General features: G+C 38.9%; 1 pseudogene; it reads left to right on the forward strand.

The window, feature by feature from the left end:
- The first annotated feature begins 939 nt into the window (after window positions 1–939).
- Window positions 940–13491, forward strand: part of LOC136136895 (vascular cell adhesion protein 1 pseudogene) — a 33416-nt pseudogene continuing 20864 nt past the window's right edge.

The raw sequence follows: 13491 nt of genomic DNA on the forward strand, positions 1-13491 counted from the left end.
TGCTTGGGAAATAGCAGTGAACAAAACAGACAAACCCATGGCTTTTATGGTGTTAGTGGGGAAGATAGAACTCATTGTCAGCAGTCAGTGCTAAAGAGAGAAAATCAGGACGAGGATAGGAATGTTGTGAGGGAACTTTAGATGGAGCATCCAGGGGCAACTTCCTGAGAAGGCGACCTTTGAGCAAAGGCCTGAAGCCAATTGTGTGACTGTTCCAGGTGGAGAAAACAGAACATGCCAAGCCCCTTAGCTGAGTTAAGAACAATCCTCAAGTCTCATTGTCTGTCATTACTTAAGGACATAAGGAAGAATAGTGATGGGTTGGGGGGAAGAGGCAGCAGGCCAGGTGGCCTGTGACAGGGCTCATGTGGATTGAGAGCGAACCTCATGCCAGGTATTGTTCTTCCTGTTTGAGTTCATGTCATCAGCAGAGCTCTGGGCATTGGGTGTTATTTGTAACCCCAGCTTTGATATAAGCTGGACCAGAGGCATGGTGAGGTGTCCAGCATGGTGCTTTCCCTTGGCCCAGTGACAGACTGGGGAATGACCAAACCAAACCTAGAGCCCAGAACATGTTCCAGAACATATCCCGAGAGCTGCAGCCCCAGCAGCCTCCCCATTGGGGACCATGGAGCTGGGCTTGAGAAGGGTTCAGCAGCAGCACTTTGCCTCTCAAAGGAGTAGGACCCCAGCAAAGTGAGCTTCATGAAGATGGTGCCAACTGCAACAATGGTTCCACTGAGCTTGTGGCCCTGCACGTCAATGAGGTAGGGACTGCCTGCCAGACCCCCGTGGCATGGGCTTGAGTGGGATTCCCAGGCACTGAACCCCCAGGCCAGGGGCCTCTGCCACAGCCTTCTCGCACAGGGCAAAGATGGACAGGAGATCTCCATGCCATGGAGAAGCAGCAATCCCTCCACAAGGCCTTTCCCTTGGGAAATGTGTTCTCATACTGCCAGAGCAACAGAGAAGTTAAGGAAAACTCAGAGGTCTGTGAAGCTGAGTAGTTTGAGAGCAACAAGTGAGTCCTGACATCACCATGAGTCGCCCCTGCTGACAGTGGCTCCTTTCCCATTTGTGCTTTGTTGCACTCCTGAGTTGGGGTGCCTGGGAAGTGATTTGAAGACATCCACCTTTCCAACAGAACATCTCAGGTGAATGTGGTGGGCACCCTTTGAGAAATGTGCTCTAGTCTCCTCTCCCCCGAACTTGCCTGCTGACAGGAAAGGCTGGGAACCCTTTCCCTTGGCATGTGTACTCTTCATTGGAACCTGGCTCTTGAGAGTTGGCTGCTCATTCTGGTCTTGTTGTTTTTGTAACTCTCCTCTTCATTTTAAATTCTTTGTTTAAATATTAAGTTTTCACCATTCGTCTCATATATATCCTAGCACTTTATGAGTGATGATGAAAAAGATGTTGGTGATCAGGATAGCTCTTATTTGTACCAGGTAGAATGCAGATGCTCTGTATGTGCTTCTCCTTTAATCTTCACCAAAACCACCAGTGCCGACACAAGGCTGGGAGGGGAGAGGTCTGGGCTTCAGAGCCCCCATCCTGGTCACGGTAGCACTCATCCTCAACCCCAAAACCTTCAGAAACTCTAGAAAATCTTTTCCTGACCTAATTGCTTTTCAAAAATTACAAATATGTTACCACAACTGGCAATCTAATAGGAAGATTTGTAAGAAATATTTACTGATCCTCCATTATCCACCCAGGTCAGCCATGGTGGCAGCCTGGGATGTCCCTTTTCACACCATCCTTGCTCATGCAATGGCACCTCACACAATACAGGGGCTCCTATAGTCATGATTTCTAAATTGCCTCTCCTAAGCATAGTTATTAAATTTGCCCAAGTTTTTAGAAACCCTTTTGATTTTCCAGTATTTTCCCAGCGTATCCCTCTTAGTGCCGTTTTCACACTGCCTCTCTCCCCACACCTCTTTTTTCCACTTAAAGATTAAAAAATAAGTAGATTTTTCAGAGTTATCCCAACACTTAGAACATAGTTTGCACACCAGAATGTTTAATGAATGTTGCACAACCCTATGGAGGATATTTAATCTCAATATCTGCACCAATGGCATACATGTCTCATTCCTTAGAGTCTGTGAAGGAAAATGTCATTCTGATAAAATCTCCAAACTTCCTATTAAGACATCTTCAGACTTGTCATGTAAATGTCTAATGGAAAGGACTAGAGGGCCCCCTAGATTTTATAATTGTTTCTTGTTCTTGTTATTGGACTCACACTGCTACCATTCACCTGAAATGTCTGTCAGATGGTATTTTGTGAATTCGATATTTATGTTCTTCATGACATTTCTGCATTACTGCTCTTGAATGATTAAATTTTTGGATTTTTACCTACTTGGCTTTCAAAATACATTATGGATCATTCACATTTCTTAGTCTTAATTATGATTTTGGTATTTTACATCAAAAGCTAGTCCATTTACCTTAAACAAAATGATGTGATCTCAGAAATTCTTTTAATTGGGAAACTGATTTGCATGAGGTGAGGTACTTCTGGTCAACTCAGATACACACTTGTTAAGTTAGTCGATTCTGTAATAACAATTAACTTGTCTAATCTGAAAATCAGTAACATTTCTCCACTCAGCCTCCACTGTTTAGACAAATATATCAAAAGAATCTGGAAATATTGGTTCCCAGACAAAGCAATAAGATTGCTTCTTATTTTTAATAGAGAAGTCTACTCTACTGAGTTCATGAAAGACAGTGTCTTCTAATCAGCATTCACCACTTCCTTTGCCAGGAAATTTCATTTCCTGTCCATCATTTCAAATGGACATTTTTTGGTAAAAGTCATTTAATGTATATAGACATAGTGGCCTCTCTGGAGTAGGATTAGCCAACATAGAGCTACTGTTGCTATTTTTAATCTGTAACTGCTACTGCTGATGGGTTGAACTGAGGAAGGGAATCATGGGTAAGGATGGAGCTGCCCTGGTTGATTCTCACCTGTATGGCGCACAGCTCATGAATGCATTTTAAAGCACACCAAGTGCATCTTTAACCTCCCTAATTTGTGGGAATTTTATTGTGACCTTCCAGCTCTGCTGCACACAGTGATTTTACTTCATACCTAGTCCCCCAAGTCCTCTGCCTGACTCTTCACTCTCTGGAATCCTGCTTCTCTGGAAACACCAGGCTCCAAAATGGACCAACCAGGCCTACTGCAAGCTCCTTTATTTGACCTTACTATTGATAATTTAGGATTTCCATCTATTAGAAAACAGGTTTAAGTCTGATTTGTAGGTAAACTACGTAGCAGTTAAAGATGAGTCCTGGGTTGTAAACAAGTCTCTTGGTGCCTCCCTCCGCTGCCCCCTGCCCCCCAAATAGCACAATGTTTAAAATGCAGCTTGTGCTCAATAAATACATATTAAATGAACAGTAACAAAAATAATAATTTGAAATCCCCAAGAGATTGAAAAGGTTGCTCTTAATGTGGAAAAAGTCTTTTAAAGTAATGAGGGAACCTGACCACAGGCAACACAATGATGTGTAACTGGGAGGAACAGAAGCTCTCATAGGTCCCAAATCTTTGGCATACTATATGTATGTTATTAAGAAGCAAGAAGATACAATTTGCTAGAGATTGTGCTTTTCCCCAAATAATGGTGTGCAGAGAGACTTCACTGCTTACTAATCCAATGTAGTTTACTCCATTTTCTTAATTTGTGATTGTTGCATAACAGAAGGAAATTTCAGTCTTATTGAAGTTTCTGTCCTCCAGGAAAGAAAAATGAGGCAAAGGAACAGCCACCCTAAATAGCTGGTGGGAGATACAAGGCTGATTTGATTTTTTTGAATGGTGCTTACGGAGTTTTGTTAAATCTAAACCATGACGTTTTGGTTTCAAACAACCAATAAATACAGTGCCTCCCTTTGATGTCTTTCTATCTTGCCTAGGCCCCGCCCCTGCTGACCCTGCCTTTATTGTCATCAAGACCTGTAGTCCCTCTGTTGCCTCTTGGTCTCCTAAGCCATCAGAGCCTTTCTGACCACACTTAGTTCCCTTGTTACTTATCAACTATGTGTCTTAGGCAAATGGTTTACCACTCTGAGGTTTAGTTTCCAAATCTGTAAAACAGATAAATATAATATCTATGTCAGACAGATTGGGAGAATCACTTTATCCTATGGAGTAAAAGGCCACCTTTAATGCCTTTCACAAGTACCTTATAATTCCTCACCTCATTGGCCTCCAGCCCTTGCCAATCCCAGGGAGAAATCAACCCTCTTGCTTTCTCTGCTCCTGCTTACGTTGTCTACAGCTCCCTAGCATCTGAAACTTTTCTGTAGGCATTCCTCCAAGGGTAGAAGAAAATGAACAGTTACATGTAGCAGTCCTGAGAGTGTTGGGGGTTATAATCAAGAGCAGCTTACCACAAGCACTTAATTTGTTTGAAGTTTCTCATTTATCTTAAAAAATTTACCCTGATTTTCATTCTGTCTATATTAAAATATTTTTAAAACATTCAGTTAAGCACTTAAAATTTCATTCAAATGTTTCAAGTAAAACTGATGCTAGAGGAAGATGTTCTGTTATTCCTACAGCTTTGTTTATTCTAGGCACACAGCTGATAGACCCAAGGATACCTGAATTTGCAAAGCATAGCCTAGCTGATTGTTCTATTACAGACTTGTAAGATATGCAGTCTCACCCCAGCCTTCATTCCACTCAACAATTTTTTCAGTCATTAATTGACTTTCTATCATATTCACAAATATTATCCTGAACATTTCCCCTCTATGAACTCTAGTCTCCTATCTTACTCACTGAAACAACAGATGCCATCTGGCATCCCTCAATTTCCATTTCCAGATTTAACAAATTAGCACTTAGTCCCACTTTTCCCTTTTCTAAGTTCATGAACGTCCCTTTCCTCTTACAGTTTAACCTCCCATGAGCCCTCTTGCCTCTTACGACCTTGTGCTTCTATCCTCCTTCTTTCTTTTGTTTTTTCAGTTTCTTTCCCTAATTGTTCCCAAATGCTTCTAGCCCAAGCATTTGCCCCGTAACCTAAGTTTGCCCAACTTCTCTGCCCACTAGGCAAGCCTCTGTTCTTTTGCTCCATAGTATTTCTAGATTTCCACCGAGATTTGGAGTATGTACAATGAATTATGAAAAGGACTCATCACCAACCCAGGGCATGCAGTTTCCTCTCTAACGTCAATAATTGTTTTTCAGTTTGTGCAAGAAAAACAGCACCCAATTGGTTAAGAATTATAAAGAAGTGATTTTTTTATTTTCTTTTGGCCACACTGTGTGACATGCGGGATCTTAGTTCCTCAACCAGGGATCAAACCCATCCGCCCTGCATTGGAAGCACAGAGTCTTAACCACTGGACAGTCAGGGAAGTCCAGTGATTTTTAACTGATAGTTTCAAATATGACCAAAATCCCTTTTTTTTTTTTTTTTTTCGGTGCACGGGCCTCTCACTGTTGTGGCCTCTCCTGTTGCGGAGCACAGGCTCCAGACGCGCAGGCTCAGCTTCCATGGCTCACAGGCCCAGCCGCTCCGCGGCATGTGGGATCTTCCCGGACTGGGGAGCGAACCCATGTCCCCTGCATCGGCAGGCGGACTCTCAACCACTGCGCCACCAGGGAAGCCCCCAAAATCCCATTTAAATCAAAATGTTCCTATTAGAAAACTTTAGATAACAGTAAATCTTCACCTATTTGAAATATTGAGGAAAAAACTTTAAAGGATTTTCAATCAGTAATTTCTGAATTACACAAAGCAACTCCTGGTCAAAATTGGAAGACTTACTGGAGTACTATGTCTTTAAAACAGGAACACTTGCCACAAAGAACAAAATAGCATCTTGCTCTAAGTCATTTTAAATAAAGCCAGAAAACATCTTTAAGTTTTCTTTTCCTGGGTATGTTGTTCAATGAATTATTAGCCTTGCTGAGATGAACCAGATCTATGGGACCCTGAAATCACCATGGTTAAGTAAAAAGTGGCTTTTAGGTGCTTTTGGATGAGCTCCAGGCAGGAGTCAGAAATCTGAGCAGTAGCAGAACTGGGTCATGAGCCTAAGAATCTGTCTAAAATATACACTGTACCAATTCATGATCATTGGCTTCACTTTCTTGAGAGTGAAATTTGAAAAGGAAAGTAGCTGAATCCAAAGGTCTTTCATGTCGTCTGTTTAGAATAAGTTATCAATATAAATTCATATGAGCCACAGAAAGGGTAGTAATATTTTAACGGTTTTACATGGTAAACACAAAAATAACTATAATAAGTGTGCATATTTATTTGACATTCTTTGATAATTTTTCATTTCTTTCACCTTTGCCTAGGGCTAATTGGCATTTTCTAGACTTATTTCACCCAGATACTAGAAATAAGCAGCTACACAGACCTGGTGTACAAGAAATAAGATCTAATCTACAAAATAAATTTGCATTCTGCAGCCTGACCCTCAGCACTAAAAGGTAAGTGGGGGGAGGAGGGGGGCATAGTCAAGGACACTCAAGAACTCTTCCTACTATTTCTTTTAATCATAGGACCCCCAGCTGTATTATGCCAGCTGAACAAAGAATATTAAAAGGCAAAGTTTGTGGCTCACATTAATTAACGCATTTATTGAAAAGAAGGGTTGCATATTTTTTTGAAGTTGCATTACTGGGCTTCCAGCCCCTTATTAGTAAAACTGAGTGGAATCGCTAAGGGAGTTATTTTCTGAAAGACATTGATAAAGAAGATGGTAACATTTCAAGTATTTGGGGCCCATTCCGTTTAAGGTTAAAAATATGTGTTCATTGGTTTCCTATGGTTGCTATAATGAATTAACACACACTTGGTGCTTAAAACAACATACATTTACTTAGAATTCTGGAAGTCAGAAGTCTGAAATTTGGTTTCACTGGGCTGAAGTCAACATGTAAACAGTGCTGTACTCCCTTTTGGAAACTCTGGGTGGAAGAATCCCTTTCCTTGTCTTCTCTATTGCTAGAGCTTCATAGCATCATCAGATCCATCACATCACCTGATCCTTTGCAGTCAGATCTCCCTCTGTCTCTTTTAAAGACAGTTGTAATATTTATGACCCACCCAGATAAGCCAGGATAATCTATGTCAAAATCCTTAATCATAACTGCAAAGTCCCTTTTACTGTATAAGGTAACATTCACAGTCTCAGGGATTAGGAAATGGACATAATTGGTCATTATTAAGGCTACTACAATGAGTGTCAATTTAAGTTGCTTGACTTAAATACTATAATGTAAGCTAAAAGAAAGAAGGCATAGTGTGGTGGCCAGATCCATATGCCCCGCAGATGCTAAGACCCTCTTGTCATTGTCCATTGTGTGAGCCTAGAGCTGTTGAAATTTCTCCATAGAGCAAATTCAGACCTTAAATTACTTTGACTCCAGATCTCCAGCTTTGTAAAGGGGCAAGACAACTGGGTCACACCAGGGACAAAATCAATCGTTCTGAGATGCTGAGAAGAAATCAGAAGGCATACTTACAGCTGATTCCAAGTAGACACAATTATCCACCCTCTCCTAAAAGACCTTGTATCCAGAGATAAGCTGCCATCAACAGCACTATGGAGGGGAAGAATAAGTGACATTAATGAAATGACAAGGATGACTGTAAAGGGGGCAAGACATTTTGTGAAAAGCCAGAAATACTCTCCTAAAGAAGAAAAATAACAATATTGATCTGGAGATTTCCGAACTGGGCAGTGACAATGATTGCGTTAGCAATAGCAATGATTCTTTGGAAAGGCTGGGTAGCAACACTTGAAATTCCAACAGACCTAAGTTTGAATACCACTCTGCCATTCATCAGCTGGGTTACCTTGAACAAATTACTTAACGTTTCAGATCCTCTGTTTCCTTACCTTAAAACAAGATTTTTTAAAAAAATCTTTTTCATACTATTATTGTGAACATGACATGAGATCATAAATTATCTGAGTGCCTGGAACTCATGGCTGCTCATGGAGCCCTAGGTACAGATGCAGTAGTAGCTGAGGGAGAGGGGGTATGACATAGAGCTATGACACAGCTTATGAACATTGAGCTACATGCAGTGACTGTAAACATCCACCTACTTTGCCAGCTGCTTGGATATGTTGGTTGATGTGCCCTGGCATACTGCTGTGCATCATCTGGAGAATTACTAAGGTTAAGGTGAATTCTTGAATTTCATGCTATGCTCTCTGCACACGTTCTGTGGGATCACTGTCGATGCTCTGTATTTCTGGACTTCTTGTGTCTTTGGCTTAATGGGCTTCAGTGCAGGGATGCAAGCTGCAGTTTGCATCACCAGACTCAGACCTCATTGATATTTGGTATTGACTCATTGACTCGCTTCATTTTGGCATCAAGACGCCTGCTTACTTGCAGCTCTGCTGCCACAATTATCATTCAACTTCCCTGCTTAGGCTTTTGCCACCATCAGTCCTCCTCTTAACTGTTTTTTGTTTCTTCCTAGGACATTAATATACTACCTCTGCTTGTTTCAGTTTTTACACAAAAAAAGGTGAGCCTTTTCTAGACATCATGAACCAATCACAGAAAGTAATGTTATTGATGAACTGACGAAACACCATATGGGAAAAATCTTTGTGTCTTTGATGCTTTCTCTTTTATAAGAGTTTTCCTGGATCTCAAAGGGATGATTCCGTGCCCATACCCGCCCCCACCCCAACACTTTTTTCTGAATTAATAGCTATTCAGTACTCGGCTACCCAAATGCTGTTCTCCAGCTAGTAATTCTAATTTTTCTGACACTATCACAAATTATGACTAACTTCTAGAGGGCATATGCTATCATTTTGTTTAAAAATTGATTTTTCTTTTCTGAAAGGCTTTGAAACTACTTACGAATTACATTCAGATGAGGCAAGTAAGGATACAACAAGAGAAAACATCTAAAGGATGTTTTGCAAATGTTTTCATTTCAGGAGTAGATGTTTTCAGATACACGTGTTCAGTTTTGGGGCAATACACTTGGTTCCAAGCTTTCTGGGTGCTAGAGTAAGAAGGGAAGCACATTGAGGCACTATTAAAAAGGAAAACATAAAAGCATACTAAGGCAAAACTTTTCTTGCAACTAAATCCACATGGGAATTTATTATAATAGTCTTTATCATAGTGTGTGGCTATCTTAACAATAGCTTTATAAAATATAAAGGATTATTTAAACAATGTTTTTCATATCAACCCTCTGAAGGCATAGAGACATATATTTCATCCTAAATCAATGAAGATCTTTCTTGAAGGACCATGTATAAGTTTCCTAGGGCTGTCATAACAAAGCACCACAAACTAGGCTGCTCAAACAGAAGTTTATTGTCAGAAGTCTGATATCAAGGATATTGGCAGGATTGGTTTCTTATGAAGGCTGTGAGGGATAATCTTCATGTGTTTCTTTTAGCTTCTGGTGGTTTGCAGGAACTCTGGCATTTCTTGACTTGTAGATGTATCACCTCCAACTGTCTTCATGTTCACGTGGTATTACCCTTGTGTGCATGTCTCTGTGTCCAAATTTCCCCTTTTTACAAGGACACGAGTTCTTGTTGGATTAGAAGCCTGCCTTACTGCAATATGACCTCATTTAATCTTAATTAATTACATGTGCAATGACTGTTTCTAAATAAGGTCACATTCTGAGGTTACTGGAGGTTAGATCTTCAACATATAAATTTGTAGGGGACATAGTTCAACCTATAATAGACCCAGATGATGTGGGATAAATATTTTAGTTGCAAACGACCTGTCCCAACACAGATTCAGGCCTAGGACATTTCATTGAATAGACTATAGCATTGTCCAATGTCATAAGCAAACTTTGTGAAGTCCAGGATCATATTTAATTCCTGACCAACTGTCTATTGTCTACTTGTGTGCAGAAAGTCTTTGCTATTGAAAACCTAATGAATCAAAGTCTAACTATGAGAGATTCTGAAGTCTTTTTTTAGTAGTGATGATTCAGTGGATACATTCATGCTCTTTTCCTTGAAGCTGTAACTCAATACCCCAAGATTGTTCGTAAGCTTCTCTAACCTACTGAATCTTACCAGATGTCCTAAAAATATATGTCACTAGGGCACCTGAGAGAGTAGGACTACATCTAGGTGTAGTTACCACCACTATCAGGAAAAGTAACTGTTTTATGACCTCCTGACATTTTCTTCATAAGACAGTATTATTGTGGGAGAAGAAAGATAATCCAGTCCTTCCAGGAATTCTAGGAGGACCACATATTTCCTCTCCGAGAAGTTTTTTAAAAAAATGATGTCTGACTTCTAGGTCATTTCTAAAGCTAGAAGACAAGGTAACCAGGAAATACCAAATAATCAGGCAATGGGTGAATAGATAAAACAGAAAAAAAAAAAAAGTCCTGATGAAGTACTCAGTGTCGTGGAAAGTACTATAGTATAGTGATTTAAAGCAGGGTTGTTGCCAGAATCTGACATTATTATTTTCATGCTGCTGCCACTATTGTAATCATAGCCATTGTATCAACATAATGTTCTAGTTTTCTTCTTAAAAAGAAGAAAGCATATTCTTTTGAAAAATATGTTCAGGGGAAGCCAGATATTCCCTGTGCTCTTCTATAGCTGTATGTCTAGTTGAAGCTTCAGGTTTTAAATTTAAGTAGACCTGGACTGAATCCTGTCCCTACCATTTATAACAAGTGACTTTCACAACTTCAGGTTTCTTAGCTGAAAAATTGGTGTAAATACCCATTTTCTATCCTGTTAGATCGTTAGCATAGTTCTTGCACATAGCAAATGCCAATATATTTCAGGAATTATTATTTTGAGCAACTTCCTCTTCTCTAAAATAAAGAAAAATTCTAACTGTTGCAGAGGCTACTTGCCTATTTTATTGGTGGAGAATATAGGGGGTATGTCTTCACATCAAAATTAATATTTAAAACTTTTTTGGTACATAACTAATATCTCTTGCACTCAAGCAACCTGAGCATTCTTGTTAAACATTTATTAGCAGGCAAAAAGTTATGCTAAGAAACTAAACCTTTAGAGAATTTTCTGTTTAGGGAATATACTATTCTGACTCATTATGGTAATATCTTACTCTTTAGCCAAGTAAACAGTAAACAACTCACAGAAATAAGTGAGAAAATTAATAAACATATGCTAGAATATTATATGGAAAGACTTGTGAATGTTTTATGTATTTCTACTAAGTTTATTACTTTGACAATATTTTCCCTGAGGTGCTACATATATAATGCCATGACAGCGTATCTCCATTTTATAAGGAGTTCAGTTGTAAGCATGAAACAAGGATTGCTTTGGTTAGAACACTATGTATAGGCTTTTTTATTTAAGAGAAAACATTTTTATGTGATATTCCTTGTCTTCACTACAGTCACTGGTTTAGAGAGAGGTTTTAATCTAGCCATAATTAGGATTGACAGTTTGCTCTGTTAAACCCTGGCATGTAATCTGAAAAAAGTGTTGAATACAGTATATGATATACTGACTTCTTCTTGTTTAAGTACAACTTTCTGAGAGTTTCACAGAAAGGTACTTCTTTTACTTCATTTTGATTACTAATTTTTAGGTCATATGTATTTTTATTCAAAGTTCAAATTATGGAAGCTTGACAGGAGCCAACACAAAATAGAACTAAGAAGTTAATCCTTAAGATATTCTTTTATCTGTATTATTTCTCAACTAGAAATATTTGAAAGGCTCTTTTTCTTCATACCTGTTATCCAGCACTTTGCTGTATAGAGATGGCTTAGAATAAATGTGTTAGTCCCTGGTGATCTGGTGAATTTGAGGAAAAAGTAATATGACAAGGGTGGGGCAGGAAAGGGATGGAAAAGAGAGGAAGTGAGGGTTTTAGAAGTAAGAATCATAACAAATCTCAATTTTTTTTGAAAGTTTCAGTGTATAATTAAATTTTTAAAAGTATGTTCCCCAGCCATCAGTAGGACATTCATTGAGATTTAATCCATTAATATTCCATCCTCTCTACAGCCCTTCTCTACCAGGGAAGAGGGCATTTGACATAGGAAAAATAATATACAAGGAGTTCTACAGCCTCACAATTTGAAGAAAAAAATTGTTATGGAAAGTTCAGAAATGCTTTTTAAAATATTCTAGATTCTAAAACTCAAAAATGTCAAATCCTTGCGAACATCAAGTTGTCATGCCAATGGCAGAGTAGAGAGCTCATTGAATTTAGGATTGTACATACTAAAAAACTTCTTTTGGAATTATGTTGTAATCGATTATTATATAGAACACAATTGCTTAGCATAAAGTCAATATGAATATCAAAAAAACATTGGAGGGCTTTAATGAAATCTTTCTTTGGCCATGGCAGAAAGACAGTATTCAGACTTGCATGGTGGAGAATTTGGTGTACCCATGCAATGTTAATGTCAGATAGGGGTCACACAGATTGCATGTGTGATTGCACAGCCATGTAATCAAGGATCAAAGACAAGATCATCAGGATATTTCATATGTCATTTTATAATATGCTGGATCCTTTTGGAAGCAGCAGTGTGGATTGCAATGCATATTGATATAAGCTTCAGGGGATCTGCATCTAAACCCTGACTTTACCACTTAAGAGTTATATAAATTTGGACAACTCATTTAACCTCATTAAACCTCAGTTTCTTCATTGAGAAAGTGAGGATAACACTAGAGCCTTGTTTTCCATCTCATAGAATTTTTCTGAGGATTAAATGATTGCAGGTAAACTACAAAGCTCTGTAAAATTTAAATGGTTGCTATTGCTACAGGAAATATTTGTCAGATTCACTTATAAAAGAACTTGATGTTTTTTACCTTTCAGTGTAAGTCCATTTACAAAACATATGTTTATTGACTCAAGTTGGTGATCAGATTTTTAAAATTTTACCTTAATAAAGTGCTGAATCATTGTGCAAACATTTCAGACAAATGCCTCTGAGCATAATCATTTATAACAGTTTTCTTTAGAACTTTAAGTTGAGTGCCACTGTCTATTTTGGAATGCAATGCTAACATCTTAATTTATTTTCAACTAGTAGTTAATTTCCTTTAGAGTGTATATTATCAACACTACCTAGTCCTGAGAGTTTCCAGACTTTTAGAAACACATACTAGGCTGCCAAAATCTCAGCGTCCTTCTGTGGCAGCTCAACTCACTGATCATTTTCTCCTCAACATCCTACAGGACAGGAGACTAAAATCATCTGCTTAGAAATAGTTAAGTTAGATAAAATGGTCCCCCCAAAGATACTATAAATAACTATAGATTTCTTATATGACAACTGTATCCAAGTAATGAGTTATATAAAAAAAAAAAGCAAAAACTCATTCACCAACAACCCCGATTATAAAATATCTAGGAATAAACTCAAACTTTGGGGCTTCCCTGGTGGCGCAGTGGTTGAGAGTCCGCCTGCCGATGCAGGGGACACGGGTTCGTGCCCCGGTCTGGGAAGATCCCACATGCCG

The sequence above is a fragment of the Phocoena phocoena genome, chromosome 17 (genome assembly GCF_963924675.1).
Source record: "Phocoena phocoena chromosome 17, mPhoPho1.1, whole genome shotgun sequence".
Lineage (NCBI taxonomy): Eukaryota > Metazoa > Chordata > Mammalia > Artiodactyla > Phocoenidae > Phocoena > Phocoena phocoena.